The sequence below is a fragment of the Rhineura floridana genome, chromosome 10 (genome assembly GCF_030035675.1).
Source record: "Rhineura floridana isolate rRhiFlo1 chromosome 10, rRhiFlo1.hap2, whole genome shotgun sequence".
Taxonomy (NCBI): domain Eukaryota; kingdom Metazoa; phylum Chordata; class Lepidosauria; order Squamata; family Rhineuridae; genus Rhineura; species Rhineura floridana.
The window spans coordinates 19,460,752-19,479,551 of record NC_084489.1 but is presented as its reverse complement, the minus strand read 5'-3'; the positions used below and the strand labels follow the sequence as shown (position 1 = coordinate 19,479,551).

The following is an 18,800-nucleotide window of genomic DNA, read 5'->3' as shown; positions in this document are numbered from 1 at the left end:
CCATGCCCCGGCACTAGGTTATGTTCCAATGCTGTCTTGAGGGATGTTGGAACCAATCACGAGAGAGTGTTTGATAAGCTGGGTGTATTGGTGGAGGGTGCATTCTTCCAACGAATGAGTGCCGTGTGCAAACGGGTGATGCAGACAGTTATTCGCTGGTTTTCTTCAGGAATGGGACACACTCGCTACCCGTTGTTTCTGTGATGTTTAAATGAACTTGTTTAACGAAACAATGCCGGTAAACTCACTGATTTTGTTGTTAAGTAACACAGTGTATTCTATTGGTTCATACTGTGTGGACTTAATTAGTTCTTTATATTGCCTTTCCATCTTCTTATCTCGTTGAATGAGGATTTAGTGCAGTGAATTGCATACTAGTGAAGAATCGAAACCGTTTGGATATTGTTAGTCGTGGTAACTTAAGACTATTACTATCCAAGTATACTTCAGATATTGTGAAGTTAGCCAAAACTCATCAAGCTCAAGGATCACACTAGTATTTTATAATAAATCTCATTTTATTTACTTATCTATAACTATGTATGTATATTAATAAATCATACTAAAAATTCATTGTGTAATCTAAGTGCAATAAAAAGGCATGATAAAAACAATCAGTAATAATAACTGAAAATACCTTTTATGCATTACTCATATTTTAAGGGAAGAATAGGAAGCATTGGCATATACTTAATCTGAGGGGGGCGTTGGGCACAAAAAGATTTTGCAAACGGGCGTTGGGTCAAAAAAGGTTGGGTAACGCACTAAATCAAGCCATGGCTAAACATGAGCATGCAAAAATTATGGCTGCTTCACTCCTCGGTCTTTCTGTTGCTGTGCTATCTGGAGCAAAGCCATGGTTTGTCTTAGCACCTGGACTCATGGTCTACTTTGTTCCAGACAAACCGCAAGTTAAGAACAAACGTTGGTTATAGCTCATGGTTTTCTGGAGTGAGACAAGCTGTGAGCACAGGTTCAAATGTAACACTAAAGCCAAACCATGGTTCAATTCCAGATAGCACAACAGCAGGCAAACCAGGGGAGGAGTGAATTACCTGTGATTGTTGCTGTGAGTATCCATATGTTCGCATATGGTTTGGCTTAGTGTTACATGCAAACCGGCTGTAGAAAGATAAAGGTGGTGTGAAGAAGCAGCCAGTAGGTTATGACAGTTCATTGTACTCCTTAGGTAGTATTCAGTTAAGTCCTACTCAGAGTAAACCCATTGAAATTAATAAACCTAAGTTAGTCTTGTTTGTTAACTCAGTAGTCTACTCTGAATAGGACTAGCGATGAATACCACCCCTTGAGACTGTGTGTTATTAGATAGTTGTACTGACTGAGTGGCCTGACTTGCTAGATTCTGATAGTAAAGTAACCATTCTGGTCTTACCATCAGTATCTAGTTTACAAACGTAGAGTAGTGGTAGTAGCACCAGTAAGTAGCTGTATTAGTTTGTTACAGGAAAAACCACAGTCTTATGACATCTTAAAAACGAATAAACATCTTCTGGCAAAAGCTTTTTGGGCCAGAGCTCATATGTGAAGTGTTCACATAACTGGGTAGATGTGTGCACATGTATGGATAGATAATTAGATAAAATAGATGAACATAGAGAGAAGAAGGGGTAGAAATGTTCTTAGAAAGTAAGGCTGAGTAATACGAAAGATTACTGTGCAGATCTCAAAAGTGTAAAAGATATAATCAGAGTAAGTGTGACCTGCTCCCAACTTGTGACAAAATAGCAAAGCAAGTATGAATAGGGAACATATATATCCCCATAGGAACTGGCTGATTTGGGGACCTCTATAAATAGCCAAAGGCATTGCTGCCATATGGCAACATATGTTGTGCTGGAAAATGTGCAAGTTAATGAGCCCCTGATAGCATAACTAATGTTAATGATATTGTTGATTACATATGAGGACAGAGTTGGCACCAGGGTTTGGGGCAGAATCCTAGATTGTTGCTAGTGAATAACAAGCAAAGAGGATAAGCTAATTGTTATCCTACAGATGTTTATGTATGTACATAATTCATCTTGGTTTACCAACTCGTCACTATTTAGGAATGGGTGACACTAGATCTCTTTTTTTTAAAAAAATATTTTTAATCAGTTTTACGATTTTAAAATTTTCTTAGTCAAATAATCATGTATCAAAGTGTATGTATAACAGAATATGCCATCCTGGTCATCAGATGTTACTCTTTTGACTGGATCTCATTTCTGTTTACACTCTACGTACTGGTCTCCCTTTGTAAAAAAATATTCTCTCTGTGTGTCTCAAATTTGTATACACACACACTAACCCTGGCTCAGCTTTTCTCTGTATGTCATAATATATTTGATATTATTTAAAGTTCCACAAGACTCTATTGTTCATGTGTGTATTTTAAGGTGAAGGGCAAGCTGAGTTGCTATAGTAAGTGAGTAACTAAAGATATACCCTGGGAAGGACTAGCCTCAGAGGGAGGCAATGGTAAACCCGCTCTGAATACCGCTTACCATGAACACCCTATTCATAGGGTTGCCGTAAGTCGGGATCAGCATGAAGGCAGTCTATTTCCATGGGTGGGACAGGAAAGAAATCTAAACAAAGGCATGGAATCTAAAATTCTGTATGTTCTTAAACTGTGGCTTCCTCCCATTGCAGAGGAATAACAAGGAGAAAACTTAAAATGAGGGCACATTTTAATGCCCCCCTTCATGAGATGTTGCTATCTAAAAAGTTGACATTTCAGATACTTTATTTTCTTTTTAGATCACAGTCCCCTTGTTGCTTGGCAGGGATTGTAACTTTAAGCGAATAGCTCAAAATTTTAATTGTAAAGTAGGAGGGGGACTTCGTTTTAAACATATGGTTTAGTTGGACAAACAATTTGCAATGGACAGAAATGATTCAGCTGATATTTAGTGAATTATTATATAGTGCTATCAATATGTATCGTGCTGGTACAGAGTAACACAAGCAAAATTGCATATACTTTCTGTGCGATACAGTTGTAGTACTAGCAAAACCTTTTTGTATAACTGGAGGCATTTTGAAGTTTTTTACCTGCAAGTCAGTTTTAAATGGAAAAGCAGCTTGCTCATTGCACCAGGACTGATTGCAGTAGAGACCTTCAGAATGCTTCTGGCTGTGTAGGTATTTCTTCCTTGCCCTTCCTATGACTGCCTAGGACTTCTGAGGCTTCAGTTTAGATGTGGCAAAGGAAGGGGAACAGCAGAGAAGTTTACAGTGGATAAATAAAAGCAAAAGCAGATAGAGGTGCTTAAAAATGTCAATGTACAGATGTTGGACCACAGCTCCCATCTTTCCTGGCCATTGGCAATGCTGGCTGAGGCTGATGGGAATTGTGGTCCAACAACATCTGGAGGCACACTGGTTGGGAAAGGTTGCCTTAACCACTACATAGGCTTTGTTTAAGTTGGGCCAAAAGATAAAGCTGGGTCCTTGCCCTACTCCAGTAACATGGCAGCCACAGTAGTACTACTTCGCAGGTTGCTAGTTTAACATGAAGAGTCAATACTGCAGTTCCTCTCCACACACGGTGATGGATCTTGGAAAAACTGCATTGATGCTGGAATGGGGAAGACCCAGAGTATGGGCTGCTCGAATATGGTTTAGGGCTTTTTGCTTTACCCTGCCAAGGCAGAAAGGAATAGCTCTGTTGCACTGTCCACATTGCTTGGGTAACCCATGTACCCAGGTTCAGCCAAAGGCTTCATAGACATGACGGGTTAAAGATGTGCCCAGGTGAGTAGAAGGTAGATTTGGGTTCTCTGGTAGATCTCTGGATGATTTGTTGTAAATCAGCAAGGGTTTCCAACTGCCAGTTGGTTTAACAAAGCAATTTTTCCCAGCTAAATTAAGCTGCTGAAATGAAGAAAGCTAACCAGGAACTGATTTTTGGTATGGAAGGCCTGTAAGCTGAGTTCAGTTCTGGTACAGAAAATAAATTCTAAGGTTCATAATACTGTATGCTCAGACACACCCGGTTTTTTAAAAAAAATTCTGAGTATCTGTCTTCTGCATCTGACTCTTGTTGGCAGATCTTAAGTTCTAATAAAAAACAAAGGAAAGCTAACAAGCCTCAAGTCTCACTATCCCTGCTGTAGAATGTCCCTTACTTTGTGTTGGTTGTGTTGGCTCTGCTTCCCAGTGGTGAATCAGGACCCATCAGAAGTCAAATCTGCTCATAGAATTTCTAGGGCGTGTTTGGTGAGGACTGGAGTCATTTTTCAATTGACTTTGTGCAGCAGAGTGAAACCAGAATTCCACAGCTTTAAAGTTCCATTGAATGTTTGCTTCTGATTCCATACAGAAAAATGTGGGAGTACAGGAAGTGTTCACGTGCAAGGGATGTGTGTGCTTTATTTCCAGAACATTTTCTCACAACGAGAATCTTCTACACCTCATAGGTATGGACTATTGTGGGCTGAAGAATGTCTGGATTGTGGAAGTGAAATAGCACTTGCAATGCCCAAAGCTGGAGTCATTTAGATGTGCCCTTAGATGCATTAAGTGTATTTAAGGATATGACCTGGTGAAGAGATATTTTTGAGCATGTGCAGTGTTCCCACAATAAAAGTCTACTAACTTTAGGGAATATCCTTGTATGCCATACGTTTGAGTCTTGTTTTACCACATGAAACCATCTTCTCAGCTCATCCAGCAGTAAATGGAGTGCTTGATATTACTGAATTGGGGAAGAAAATGTGACTTTTGACTGACTGTTACAGTCACTTGAAACTTTTAGAAAATGGGTGTGTCTCTCGGGTGGGTATTGGTATAATGGTTGCATTTTGAAACACAATAATTGGTTTAATCTTTCCAGCCATGTGCATGCTTGAACTTAATTTACTTTGGTGGCAATTCTGGCCTTTATATGTGTGCATATATATAAAATATTGATATGAATCCTGGACGATTGGGTGATGCTGGTTGTGGTTGTGGCAGTTCAGCCTGGGCTCCCACTGATGTAGCAAATATTATGCTATTGCATCCTATTAATAATTCTTTGGCATCCTTTCTGGGCTTTCCTGTTTGTTTAAATTTGAAACTGGAAATTGGTGACTTTCATAACCTCTGGCTTTATTCCCAGCCTTTGTTCCTGTAACCTTTTGTTCAAATACATCTATTTAAGAATTAAATAGTGACCATTTATATGCTAATATAAGCCCACCCTGGGCTCCTACTGGGAGAAAGGGTGGGGGATTTGATAGATGATAGATGATAGATAGGTAAATAGGTAGGTAGATAGGTAGGTAGATAGATAGGTAGATAGATAATAGCTGGCATGTATTTTGGGATTCCTGGAAAAGAACAAACAACTTTAAGGATTCTGTGTAGATTAACTCTGTTGTGATTGTCTGACTTAAACCATGCTACATTTGTGTGTGTGCTTGTGTTTTACAGACTTCTCAAGGAAGCCAGCACCTGCAAAGGAAGAAGGTTGCATTTTCTACCTCTGCCAGACCCAGTCTCCGTTAATGGTCCCCCTGATGGCAGTTGGCACTTCCCTGTAAAACCTGCCAAGCTGGACGCCACAGCTTTGAACGACTGGACTTTGGCTGCCACTGTGCCCTCTCCTGAGACGATCAACCATGCAGTCCTAGCCTGTAATGCAGGCATTCATGAAGAGCACTATGTAAGCGAAGCTGTAGAAAATGATGCATCAGACTACAGGGAGTACAGAGATGCTGGCACTATTACCGGTAGGCAATAACCTTGACTATTCTATCTCTTTCTTTGGTGATGATAACATCTCCCCCCTCCCCAGCAAGAGTTAACGACTGGCTGCACTGCTTTTGGTAAAACTATACATAATCATTACTAGTCTGTGTCAAGAAAGGTTCATTTGCTTACACATGTGGGTCTACTAGCACTAGATACCCTCCTTATGGAAGAAGTTCCATGCAGACAAGTGCAAAACAAGTATTTTAAATGAAGCTTGGTCAGCTTTATTCAGAGGACTTTGTCCAGAAGACAGGAACATAAAGCAAAAATCTGACATTTTCTGACATGTACATGTGCATCACAAAATCACACACATCAGCTTTCACATTACATACTGAAATTACATTGATGTGAACTTATGGGGTGAGGGGACAAGTCAACTTTGCGTACAATCAGTAGAAAGTACTATTGATAGGCTAGCAGTACCTTCATACTGGTCATAGATCTCAACATAGATTATAGGCCTTTAAAATCTATTGCAGTATGATTCTATAGTCTGCATCCTTAGGATGGAGGAAATGAAATATTAAGCCTTTTTAGGTGCTAGCCTTTCAAAATATAATCCTCTGTGTATCGACGATATATCTAACATCTCTCAGATCTGTGACCTAAAATGAAATACAAAACAACACAAAAGTTGGCATTGTAGCAACAAGTGACAAAGATGTAAGAACCTCAATAATTGTAGGGATGGGGCAGCTTTGGGGCAGTTCAGGCCTACAGCATAGATGAGATGCTGGACCAGTAGAAGGACCTGAGAGCATGATTTGAGTGCAACAGCACACTCCCCACTTGCGATTTCCAGCATCTGGAATTCAGAGGCATACTGCTTCCAAGACTGTAGGTAGAACATAGCCACCATGACCAGAGCTTGGAAGATTACTTTTAAAAAGTAATAAATTACAGTTGCAGTTACACGGCCCCAAAAGTAGTAATTACCGTTACAATTATAATTGCTCTGAAAGTAACTGATTACTTTACTTTTCCTCCAAAGTAATCACTTCAATTACTTTTCAGTTACTTTAAAAAAACCACATACAAGGTGCTGGCCTTGGCTGCTGCACATCTAAGTAGCCTAAAACAACATTAAAAATAAACAAATACATACAGAGGTAGTAGAATAATTATTTTTATTCATAAGATAGCAATGGTGGTCTCTCTTCTGGTAAGGGTGGTGGGGAGGCAGAGGCCACAGCTCAGATCTTTGCATGTCAAACCAAGTGCAACCCCCCCCCACTCAGCCAGCCAGCACAATCTCTCTCACTTAACCACCTCCCAGACCCTGCCCTGCCACCAACTAAAGGACACTAACCCAAGCAAACATTTTCCCCTGAGATGCAAAAAAGTTAAAATACTGCAAATGCAGCACAGTAGCTAGAGAGGGTGGTGGAGGCCACTTTGTGTGCCAAGTGCAAACACAGTATACACACACACACGTCATATTTCACCTCCACAGTTGTTTAATCTCCATTCTGCTGCTGCCTCCTTCTCCTTTATCCATGTTCTTGACCTCCGGATCCTTTTTCCCTCCACTCCATTCTTCACCACCACCATCCTTTTTTTAAACAATTGTTTTCTCCACTCCACCCCGTCTCACTCTCCGCCTCCTCCCTCGTCGCCTCCTACCCATCCACAGAGCACGAGCCCAGTTTGAGGCACATGATTTTCATCCACAAATCAGAGGAGCAGAAGACTTCCCCTGCTCCCCCCCCAAGTAATGCCCAAAAGTAATTCTGGAAACGTTACAATTACTCCACAAAAGTAGTAAAATTACTCCTATTACAATCAAAATGTAAAGGAGTTACCCACTCGTTACTCAAAAAAGTAATGAATTACAAGTAATTCATTACTTGTAACTAGTTACTTCCAAGCTCTGACCATGACTAGTAGCCATTGATAGCCTTATCCTCCATGAATTTGTCAAATCCTCTATTAAACCCATCCACGTTGGTGGCTACATCTTGTGGGAGTGAATTCCATACTTTAACTAAGCACTGTATGAAGTACTTCCTTTTGTTTATCCTGAATCTTCCAAGATGCAGCTTCATTGGATGGCCCTGGGTTCTAGTATTATGAGAGAGGAAGAAAAATCTCTCTCTATCCACACCATGCATAATCTTGTACACCTCTGTCCTGTTCTCCAGCCTCACTCACCTTCATGATTGGGTGGGGTGAACATAATTGTTTTTAACTTACCAAGTTAGTTCACCTTGATTTGGAAATCACAAGGACTTCACTGTGCTTGGGAGTAGAAGGGGAATTTTTCTGCACTGCAGTCTGCATTAATGGTAAAAGTTTAGAATTTTTAATAGGTACTTGTAATTTCTGTTTGTGGCTATAAATACTACCTTTCTTGTAATTTGTAAATGTTTGTCAGGCCATTGAAAGGACAGAAGGTATATTCCCAGAAAACTCTGGGAATGGAGTATTCTTTGTGGGTCCTAAGTGGGTCAAATAGGGATTCAATAGGAACATAGGGATTTACGATTCTCTGCATTCTAAACATCCCTATGATTATTTAGCCATTTCTGTTCTGTTTTTTAAAAAATATTAAGTAAGCAGAGGGCCTCACACAAACATCAAGGAACTGAATTTGCTTTTCTTATAAAAGATATCTGCTCTGAGCATGTTGCAACAAAATTGTGCTTATGACTTCTCTAAGTATTTCCCTGAGGTCATGAAGAATTTAACTTAATATCCTCTTTCTGGTTTGCATGCCAGAGCAGCTCAGCTCATCATAGATGATCTCTTGATAATGTTCCATAGAAGGAAATGCAGTTTCCCCACTACTTTAATCCTCTAAGCTGAAGACAGTGTTATTTTATACAGTTCCTTCTTTCGTGATCCTTAAATGTAGGTTCAGGTATGCAACATTATTTATTTATTACATTTATACCCCGCCTTTCTTTCACCATGGAACCCAAGGTGGCATACATGTTCCCAGGCGGTCTCCCATCCAGGCACTGACCAAACCCAAACCTGCTTAGTTTCAGCAAGGTGGTAGCCTCATGTGCCTTCAGAAGATGGGACAGAATGGGAGAGGCACAGCAAATAAAGCTATATTCGACTATCTTTTGTGAAGGAATTCAGCACAAGGTTTCTGTGAAGCTTTTTAGTCAAGTTACAAAGGTGATGTTAAAAGCTGAAACTGATCTTTTTAGGGCTAAAAGTTTAAATTGGTGTGATGAGCAATCTCCTGACCAATTCTATCCAACTCCATCTCTCAAATCCTCCACGTTGTTTCCTTTGTTTCTCTGGTTTGTGGGTCTCCTGGATTTATTTTTTATTTTTTCCCAACATCCAGGTAAGTGTCATACCTATATTGCTTCTACTTTTTGCACAACTTGTACTTACTGCAAAAATCTTTGGGTACCACACCAGCTATTTTGGACTTTTTAAAAATCTTCTCTGCTTATCATTGGATTTCCTTCTTTTCCCCCCGTGATTTCTTTTTCAGCTATTTCCAAATGTTTCTGCCTAAACACAGCTTTTTCTGTTCAGTTTTTGGATAGGCTTCCTCGTGTTCTTCAAATCAGTGCTGAGCTTCTTATTCTAAAACTCTCAATCTCTCTCTCCCCTAATTGTGGCTGCAATAAACAGCCAGCAGCTCTATATCATGTAACCGGTGGCTGGATTGTACCAGACGAGGGCAGGGGTAGCTATCTACCTCTGTGAATACTTCCATCCCGTTCAGTATGTCCAGAACACATTTCTCCTTTTTTGGCTTCACTTACTTATCTTTACAGGTATTTCCCCAAATCCCATTCCTTTAGGGAAAAGTTTTTTTGAACACTCTAAACTTTACCTTGTCTGATCTTCAGTTGCTACTAGGCACTTATAGGAGCTATCTTGTTGCTGATGAGAACAGTCTCAGGCAATTAGTATCATGAAGCTCCTAAAAAGTCTTTCTTTCCCACAACCTGAAATGGATAAGTATATGCAAAAGCTAGTGAGACACACTTAAGAGCTGCTTTATAGTTGCATTACAATTTCCAAGTGTGGATTAATCTCTGTATAAAGCAGTGGCATGTACAAATTATATACTACTACTACTACTACTACTACTACTACTACTACTACTACTAATAATAATAATAATAAATGGGTCGCTTCCCAGGAAGCATCTTGAAGTGATTTGCAACACATTAAATATATATGCAGAACAACTGCATATATAAAAATAGCTAAAATCCTTGCATATATAAAAACAATTAAAATTGTATATATAAAAACAACTTAAAACAAGATGTGGAATCAATTAAATTCAATATAGATACCAACTGGGATAAAAGACTCCCTTAGAAGCCTTGTGGAAATAAAATAGCCATTCCACCAAACAAGTAAAAGCTGAAGTCCTCATGTCAGTAGAGTACCTCAAGCATAGTAAAAGCAGTTTACTGTGTAAGTAGAGTCCTGTTTTTTCTTCTTTCCTTTTTAAAGACTTATTATTGTTCTAGCCCCTTGCATTACTCTTAATTGGACAACACTCATATGTGAAAGATTGCAAATGTTCTCAGTGTTTCATATTACAACATTCACTATTTATCACAAAACTGTAAAGTGTCCAGGTTCAACTGTACTTTGCATTTGTGAGTGATTGGCAACCAATTATCCCTAGCAAAAAATAGTCTGCTACTTGGTATATAATGTTTCCACTCACTGGAAGAGAGGCATGGATTTTCTGTCAAGCTTTCAATGGGAAGTCTTGAAAGATGGAGGTGCAGCCGCTCTTAAAGAAAGCAGCCCTGGACCCCTTGCCTGGAATAACTATCGACCAACTGCAAATACCCTTTCTAGGGGAAGGTGGTGGAGAGGGTTGTGGTGGGGCAGCTGCATACATTCTGGATGGCACGGATTATTTAGATCTGTTCCAATCTGGTTTCAGGCCTGCCCATCAGACTGGGTTGGGTTTGATTGTCCTCCGGGATGACCTTTACAGAGAGTGGGACAAGGGGAATGTGACCTTGCTGCTGCTTCTCAATCTCTGTGTGTTTTTCAGTATCATTGATCATGATCTTCTCCTGGACCAACTCTGTGGAAAGCGAATTGGGAGCACTATTCTGGCCCTCTGGCATTTGCATTATGGGGTGCCACAGGGCACCATTTTATTCCCAATGCTATTTAGTATCTGTATGAAGGTGCTGGGAACAGACATTAGGAGTTTGGCAGCAAGGTGACATTGTTATGCCAATGACACTTGGCTCTATTTCTCCATAACATCTGAATCAGGAGAGGTTGTGTAGGCCCTGGATGCAGTGGTGGGATGGATGAAGGGAAATAAGCCAAGCTTGAATTGTGCCTGATGAGACGGAGGCACCGTGAGTGAGGGGTTCTCATGTCTGAGAAATTGCTCAATTGCCTACCCTGGATGGGGTTGCGCTCTACTTGAAGGAGCAGGAACGCAGTCTGGAGGTGCTCCTGGATCCAGCTTTGTCACTGGAGGCCCAGGTAGCCTCAGTAGATAGAAGCACATTTTGCCAGCAGTGGCCGGTATGGCAGCTACAGCTGTTCCTGGACCAGGAGAGCTTGACTGCAGTATTTCAGGCACTGGTGATTTCAAGATTGGATTACTGCAGTGCACTCTCCGTGTGGGGCTTCCCTTATGGTTGATTCAGAAACTGCAGTTAGTGCCAAGTGCTGCAGCATGGATACTGACAGGAGTGAGACTCTGTCAGCATACACCACCTCTGCTCAGAGATCTGTACTGGTTGATGATTGGTTACCAGGCCAAATTCAAGATGTTACTGTAAGTATATAAAGCTCTTAACCACTTGGGGGATCATATGCCCACAACTGCTCTGATCTGCAGGATCGGCACTGTTACAGGTGTGACATAATACTTGTTCTGCAGCTGTAAGAAATTAATCTTTTAGTGTGGCAGCACTTACAGTTTGGAACTCCCTGCCAATTGACATCAGGCAGGCACCTTTGTTGTATTTTGTTTTGGTGCCTGCTTAAAACATTTTTGTTTAGGTAAACCTAACCAGACACATAAAAATTATGTGTGTTTTAATATTTTTAGCTTATTGTTTTTAATTAATTTTGGAATTTTAAATACTTGTCTTTTAATTGATATTTTATTACTATTATTATTTTGTAAGTCATGTTTGTAAGTCATTTTATTACAATCTACTGGTATATACATTTTGCTAAATAAAGTGGAGTGAGGCTGAAAACCTATTGGTTTGCTAAATTTTGATATGATTAATGAGCATCAATGAATGGGACAAGTTAAATGCTTGCCTTAACCTTGTTCTCTCCTCCTAAGAATATTTGTTACTGTGTCTTTTTTTGTATCTTTTTCTCTAACCTGCCTCTTTGGTACTTGCTTTGTCTCTGGAAGTTCTATTCCTCAATTCACACTCTGTCTTGTATTTATCAAGAAGTTAAGAGACGACCGTTGAGTGCCATCTAGTGTTGGTCTTCAGTGTGCGTTTCCACTTCTAGTAGAAACGTTGATGTGATGCAGTGGAGTACTACTTAAAACAAATAGCCCCAAATCCACATAAAATCAGGAGGTGTAACCTTTTCAAAGTGGGGTCCAATATAGTATATATTCACCCTGACATACTTGAAAGGTGACAAATTCCAAAGAAGCAGCCCATGTTGTCAACAATTTAACAACTTTATTGTTTGTTATTGTTTTTAGCCAATGGCCATTATAAAGCAGCCCATGTTAATCTGTTGTAGTGCGTAGAAAAAAAAGACTCTTGTGGAACCTGTAAACCAACGGATATATTATTGCATACATTTTTTTGTCCATGAAAGTTTATGCCACAATGAATCTGTTGATCTGTTAGGTGCTATAGAAATCTTATTTATCTTTGAAAGGTCAATTTTTACTAACAGGCTTAAAAAAATCATATTTTCTTCCTAACTCCCGAGATTTTGTTTTTAATCTCTTTATACAGTTTATATTATTTTGCATTTCAGTTTAAATGTTAGATTAGGACTGTAAATGAATGCCAGATCCACTGTTAATAGTTCTTTGCCTTTTATGAATTGTGTCTTTGCTTTTTCAGTGTTTCCCACCATCTGTCTGGACAGTGTAGGTTGTAGAAGTACTGATGGATGACAAAAGCCTTTATTCTTACTGGTGCTGCATTTTGTTTTATTCATTATGGATATGCCTTGTTCTTGCAGCAGAGGAGCAGTGTTCAAGAGCACTCTTTATTTTATTTATTTATTTATTCTCAGATTTATATCCTGCCCTTCCTCCCAATATTTTCCTTTCTGGGTGTGCTGCTTTTAACTTTACTATTTCCTTCTGTCTAAGATGAAGCACTGTATTGGTGGAAGGCTAAACCCAGTCACTAATAGTGGTACCTTTTTGCTAAGGTCACTTCACATATTCTGAAATGTTTTTTATTTTATAATCAATTGTGTATGTGTATCAGTCTCTGTATAATTATTTCAAAGTCAAGAGTTGAAGTGCAAGTTTTTAAAAATGTCACTTCTGAATGGAATTACCCAATACACTGCAGATTCTAGTAAAAAAGCCAGTGTTATAATAATAGCTATACGTTTTCCTACTTCTCTTTAAAAGTCCTTTTAGTTGTCTTTTGAAAATTGTTTAACAGTTAAAATGAAAACCTTCAAGTACAAATCCCTTTCTCACATGCCAGCTTCCTGAGGGCCTCTTTCCATTACTTATTGCCAAGCTATTCTCTGCAAATTAGTCCACATGATCTAAGTGGGTCAAAGAAGTGGAACATATCACAACGTGAATTGTGACACTTGATGCATCACTGAAAAAGCAGTGCTTGGATGGAACTGTCATGGTGTCCTAAGTCTCAGAATAGAGCGATACAGGCTAGAAGGACTGTCCTGCATGTGTGTGTGTGTGTGTGTGTGTGTGTGTTATGTGCCTTCAAGTTGATTACGACTTATGGCAACCCTATGAATCAGCGACCTCCAATAGCATCTGTTATAAACCACCCTGTTCAGATCTTGTAAGTTCAGGTTTTGGCTTCCTTTATGGAATCAATCCATCTCTTGTTTGGCTTTTTCTACTCCCTTCTGTTTTCCCCAGCATTATTGTCTTTTCTAGTCAATCATGTCTTCTCATTATGTGTCCAAAATATGATAACCTCAGTTTCATCATTTTAGCTTCTAGTGATAGTTCTGATTTAATTTGCTCTAACACCCAATTATTTGTCTTTTTCGTGGTCCATGGTATCTGCAAACCTCTCCTCCAACACCACATTTCAAATGAGTTGATTTTTCTCTTATCCACTTTTTTCCCTGTCCAACTTTCACAACCAGAAATAGAGATCGGGAATTCCGTGGTCTGAATGATCCTGACTTTGGTATTGAGTGACGTATCTTTGCATTTGAGGATCTTTTCTAGTTCTCTTATAGCTGCCCTCCCCAGTCCTAGCCTTCTTTTGATTTCTTGACTATTATCATACTTCACATAGTGGTCGTGTGGCTTCCATGAATTGTCTGGAATGCAGATTTGCATCATTTTTTGTTCTTTTCTGCAGAGAGGAATACCTTGAGAGGTTGGGCTCATTTTTTGGCTGCCCAGCCAGTGTGGTGTAGTGGTTAAGGTGCTGGACTACGACCTGGGAGACCAGGGTTAGAATCCCCATGCAGCCATGAAGCTCACTGGGTGACCTTGGGCCAGTTACTGCCTCTGTCTCAGAGGGAGGCAGTGATAAACTCCCTCTGAATATCACTTACCATGAAAACCCTATTCATAGGGTTGTCATAAGTCGGGATCGACTTAAAGGCAGTCCATTTCCATTTTCATTGTGCAAGATGCAACTTTTATTATAGTGGATTGTTTTTGTGCCTAAAGTGTGTGTCAGTTATTGAACACAAGATGGCACTAGTTTACCCTCCTAGCAGCAATATCAATAACATGAAATGTTCAGTGGGAGGGCAAGGTATTCATTTTGTCTCTCCTAATAAGCTGCTGTTTGGTTTGGAAGGGAGAGCTATCTCTTCTCTTCCCTGTCCTGTGCCCCCCAGTATCTCAGTGGTTCTTAGAACCATTTGGTTCAAGGTCAGGATCCAGGTTGCAGCCGTGTGTGTGTGTGTGTGTGTGTGTGCTAATCCTGTAGCTGTTTGAATGCTTTCTGTGTACAAGGCAAACTAGAATTCTACAGTGTGTGTATACATACAATATCTGTTTAATGAATTAGAAGTTTGGCATATGAAAATATGTATCCAGTTTAACCATCTTTACAGTATTTTCCCTTTATGCAGAGAAAATTAAAAAAAACACTGCATGTAGAATTATATTGTTTACGATGCTACTGATTGAATAATAAGAGACAGATATATTTAAAAGATTTCCTCACAGACAGCTTATTAGCTCGAGAAAATAAAATAGGTATTAAGTAAGCTTGGAGTAAAAGTTACAACAAGCCCTTTGTATGTGTTTGGTTGCTTGACAAGACTAAGATGGAGTGAATCTTAATCATCTAACAGTTCTGCTTCCTTCAGTAGGGTTTCCCTTGAAACTGAGCCTATTTTTTATTTTTTTCATAAAAATATATCAAGGCGGCCTAATACAAAGTTATAATAAAATTGACGAAAGCCAAATAAGTAAGCATCTCCAGCTTCTGTCCAAAGTGAAGCTTTATGTAAGCCAAAGCTGCAGATACAACAAAGCTTCAAAAGTTTCCAGATCTAATCTCATAGCCTCAAAAATCCCAAATGAGTAGGTGTTAATACTCTGGACATAAGCTACTGGCTTTAAACATTTCACTTCTGACACATTTCCATCCAGTGTCCCTTTTCACATTAAAGTTCCAACAGCTTTAAGCATGCTTATAATACTGAAATGTATCTTTGGAAGTCTGGTTACTTGTGGTGGTGGTAGCTTTCTCTACCATCTCTTGCAACTGGCTAACTTGCACAATGCTTATTTTGAAGGTTGTATTATTTGCAGTAGCAAACTTAAGAAAGCCAAGTCATTCATTGAGAATTGACATCCAGGTGCTGTATATGCCTTGCACCTGGCAGGTTTTTTTTAAAGCTGACTAATGAAAGCTTCAAAAAGCTTTAAGGGAATGAAAGATGCATGTGGTGGCAGATACCAGCACTGATCTTTGCAAAGTTCAGCATCTCTCATGACTCTGTTTATTCTTACTAGGATAAATGGCCATGCTCATTGGTCTAAGAATAAGATATGTAAGATGCTGTAGGTAGATATAATGAGCTCATAGCCTGACAAATGAGACTGTTATCAAATAGGTATAGTTACGAGACCAGGGTGCAGTTACAAGCCCATGGTACCATAATGAATCAGAAACTTTTTAGAATCCAGGAAGATTTGTGTCTTGCTCGGAAGCATTCTTAATGCCATTTATGTTCATCCGCTGTAACCATACATTTTATTCCACTCAAATCAATTGCTAATGTAAGGTATCCTAGAAGAATGTTCTTCTCTCTTGGTAAGATACCTAATATGGTGTACAGTAGAGGTTCCCAAACTGTAATCCATGGACCACTTCATTCAGGTGGTATGTGGTGTGTTTGTGGATTTTTGGCTGAAGATGGGAGACGGCACATCCCTCACATTAAATATTCATATTGATTTCTATTATATTTGTATTTTTATTACCTAGAGTTTTTTTGTTGGATGACAGCTTGAATGCAATAAAATAGAATATAGAAGAAATAAAAGAAGTAATTAAAATGCAGTTAAAATGATACAGCATCTAGTAAAGCACATTGCAGTTGTTACAACAGGTGGAAAAACCATTAAGTGATATGCCAAGACCCCCAGCAGTCTTCAAGTGGTTTCTTTGTGGGGGGAGTTTGGGAAACACTGGTATAGAGTTCAGTGTTTGACTGAGGCCAGGGATCCCTAGGTTCAAATTCCAGCTCACCTGGTGACTTTGAGCGAGTCACAAATGCCTAGCCTGATCTACCTCCCAGGGCTGCTATGAGAATAAAATGGATGGGTAGAGAAGTATGTACACCACACTGAGCTCTTTAGAGAAATGGAAAGAAGGTTTTAAATGATTCAAGGAAAAGTATAGGAATTTCTGGATGTTTTTGAAAAGAAAAAAATCCTTAAAGTCTGTAATCTATTATTAATATAATTGTTATTTTATTTATTTGTTTTTGGTTTAATTCTGAGATTGAGTGAAAATATCCTTCTGTTAACAAAATTTTTGAGGCAGAAAAAAAGTAGAAGCTGAGCCCCCACTTAAAATGCATGCAGTTAGAGTTAACCTATGTTTTACTTAATTCCCAGGCAAAATACTTTGTGATAGCTGGTGAAATATGTATGTTATTGGAAAGGCATTTGTGTGTGATGTGTTTTGTGCTTTTGCCTTAGCTTTTTCATGTTCAAGCAAGATCATCTTACCTTTGTTGTACACAGTGGCCTGGCTCACACATAACCCCAAGCTAAATTGAATGAGCAAGCATGTGGGTACCCAGGAGGAAATACTACTACCCACAGTTAAGCCATAGTTTGGCTTAGCATTGTGTGCAAACCTGGGCTTGTGGATGATCTCACTCTAAAAAAAAACCCCACGAGCTGTAGCCGAGGCTAGTTCCCATGGGTGTTTTTGGAGGAGTCCCATGAGACCAGGTTCACATAGAGCCAGTGTGGTGTAATGGTTAGAGTGTTTGACTGTGACCCAGGAGGCCAGGGTTCAAATCCCCCCTCAGACATGAAGCTCAGTGGCTGACCTTGGGCCAATCACTGTCACTGAGCCTAACCTACCTCACATGGCTGTTGTCACGATAAAATGGAGAGGGCAGAACCATGTAAACCATCTTGAGCTCCTGGAAGGAAAGGCAGGATATAAATGTAACAAATAAATATATATATACATGTAACGTCAAGCCAAGCTATGCCTTAGGTCCAGGTAGCATGGCAGTAGCAGGGCTGGGTCAGGAGGGAAATTGCAACCACAGTTTTTCTTCTGAGTACCCACACACCTTTCCCACTAAGCCTTATCTTGGCTTAGCATTATATGTGAATGAGGCCCGTGGGTGTGTGTGCCCAGGTTCAGCTGCATTGGCTCCCCCCCCTTTCAGAGGCAGCATGCTTCTGAAAACCAGTTGCTGGAAGCCTCAGGAGGGGAGAGTGTTCTTGCACTCGGGTCCTGCTTGCGGGCTTCCCCCAGGCTCCTGGTTGGCCACTGTGAGAACAGGATGCTGGACTAGATGGGCCACTGGCCTGATCCAGCAGGCTCTTCTTACGTTCTTATGTTCTTATGTTCAGTACTTCATTGCACCAGATATGATTGTAAGGTCAATGTGCCCATTACCATCTCCACAACTAGAGGGACAATATCATTGTGGTGATTTCTCATGTATGAGGGTTGGTTCTTGTGCTTTTACTTTAGTGTTAACCATTTGACATCTTCATATTTTTTTTTTACCTTGTCGGTCAAGGCGGCTTCCAAATATCAGTACTGAGATAGTCTCTGCCTTTATGCTCACAGTCCTTGGAAGACATGACATGCAAGGGGATGAGATGGCGGGGGAAGGGGGGACAGACAGAGGGGATCAACTTCAGGCACCAGTTCTCAAAGTTACGGTTCTAATAATGACCAGCTAAGATGGAAACACTTCAGGAAGCTGATGTAATGGCAGTTGAAGGAGAGCCTAAGGCACCTCATCTCCCGGCAGAGGCAATGAAATGGACCATTGGTCTCACCTGAAGGGTGATTTTCATAGGAGGACTGCCATCAAGCGGGTTATAGCTCCACCTATCGTCCGAAGGCAAGAATGTTTTTGAAGTCAAGACTAGGGGCGTCAGGCCCCTCCCACTCTCCAGTTCATTTGCAGCGAGTCCAAAGAGAGATATCTAAAAATGCAGGAGAAAAGGCCAACGGGCCTACCAGCAAAGACATAACACAATAGCAATAATCATAATAATATGACTCTAACGTAGCGATATAACATTAATAGCAGTCTTGACTTCACTAGTAAATCTAATATAATAGCGTAACAGGAATATATGAAAAAACCCCAAAAATATCTAGGTATCCAACTGGGAGGGTTGTGATGGCAGTCCTCCTATGAAAATCACCCTTCAGGTTAGACCAATGGTCCATTTTCCATAGGAGGACTGCAGTCAA

The 18,800-nt window shown here is 40.0% G+C and overlaps 1 protein-coding gene across 3 annotated transcripts in view; it reads left to right on the top strand.

Annotated features, from left to right (window-relative positions):
• The first annotated feature begins 5,424 nt into the window (after window positions 1-5,424).
• Window positions 5,425-18,800, top strand: part of TRAK1 (trafficking kinesin protein 1) — a 131,441-nt gene continuing 118,065 nt past the window's right edge. For all 3 annotated transcript variants that reach the window (XM_061587550.1, XM_061587551.1, XM_061587552.1), the window contains exon 1: window positions 5,425-5,720. The gene's annotated coding sequence lies outside the window, so the exon portion shown is untranslated. The remainder of the gene's footprint in view (window positions 5,721-18,800) is intronic.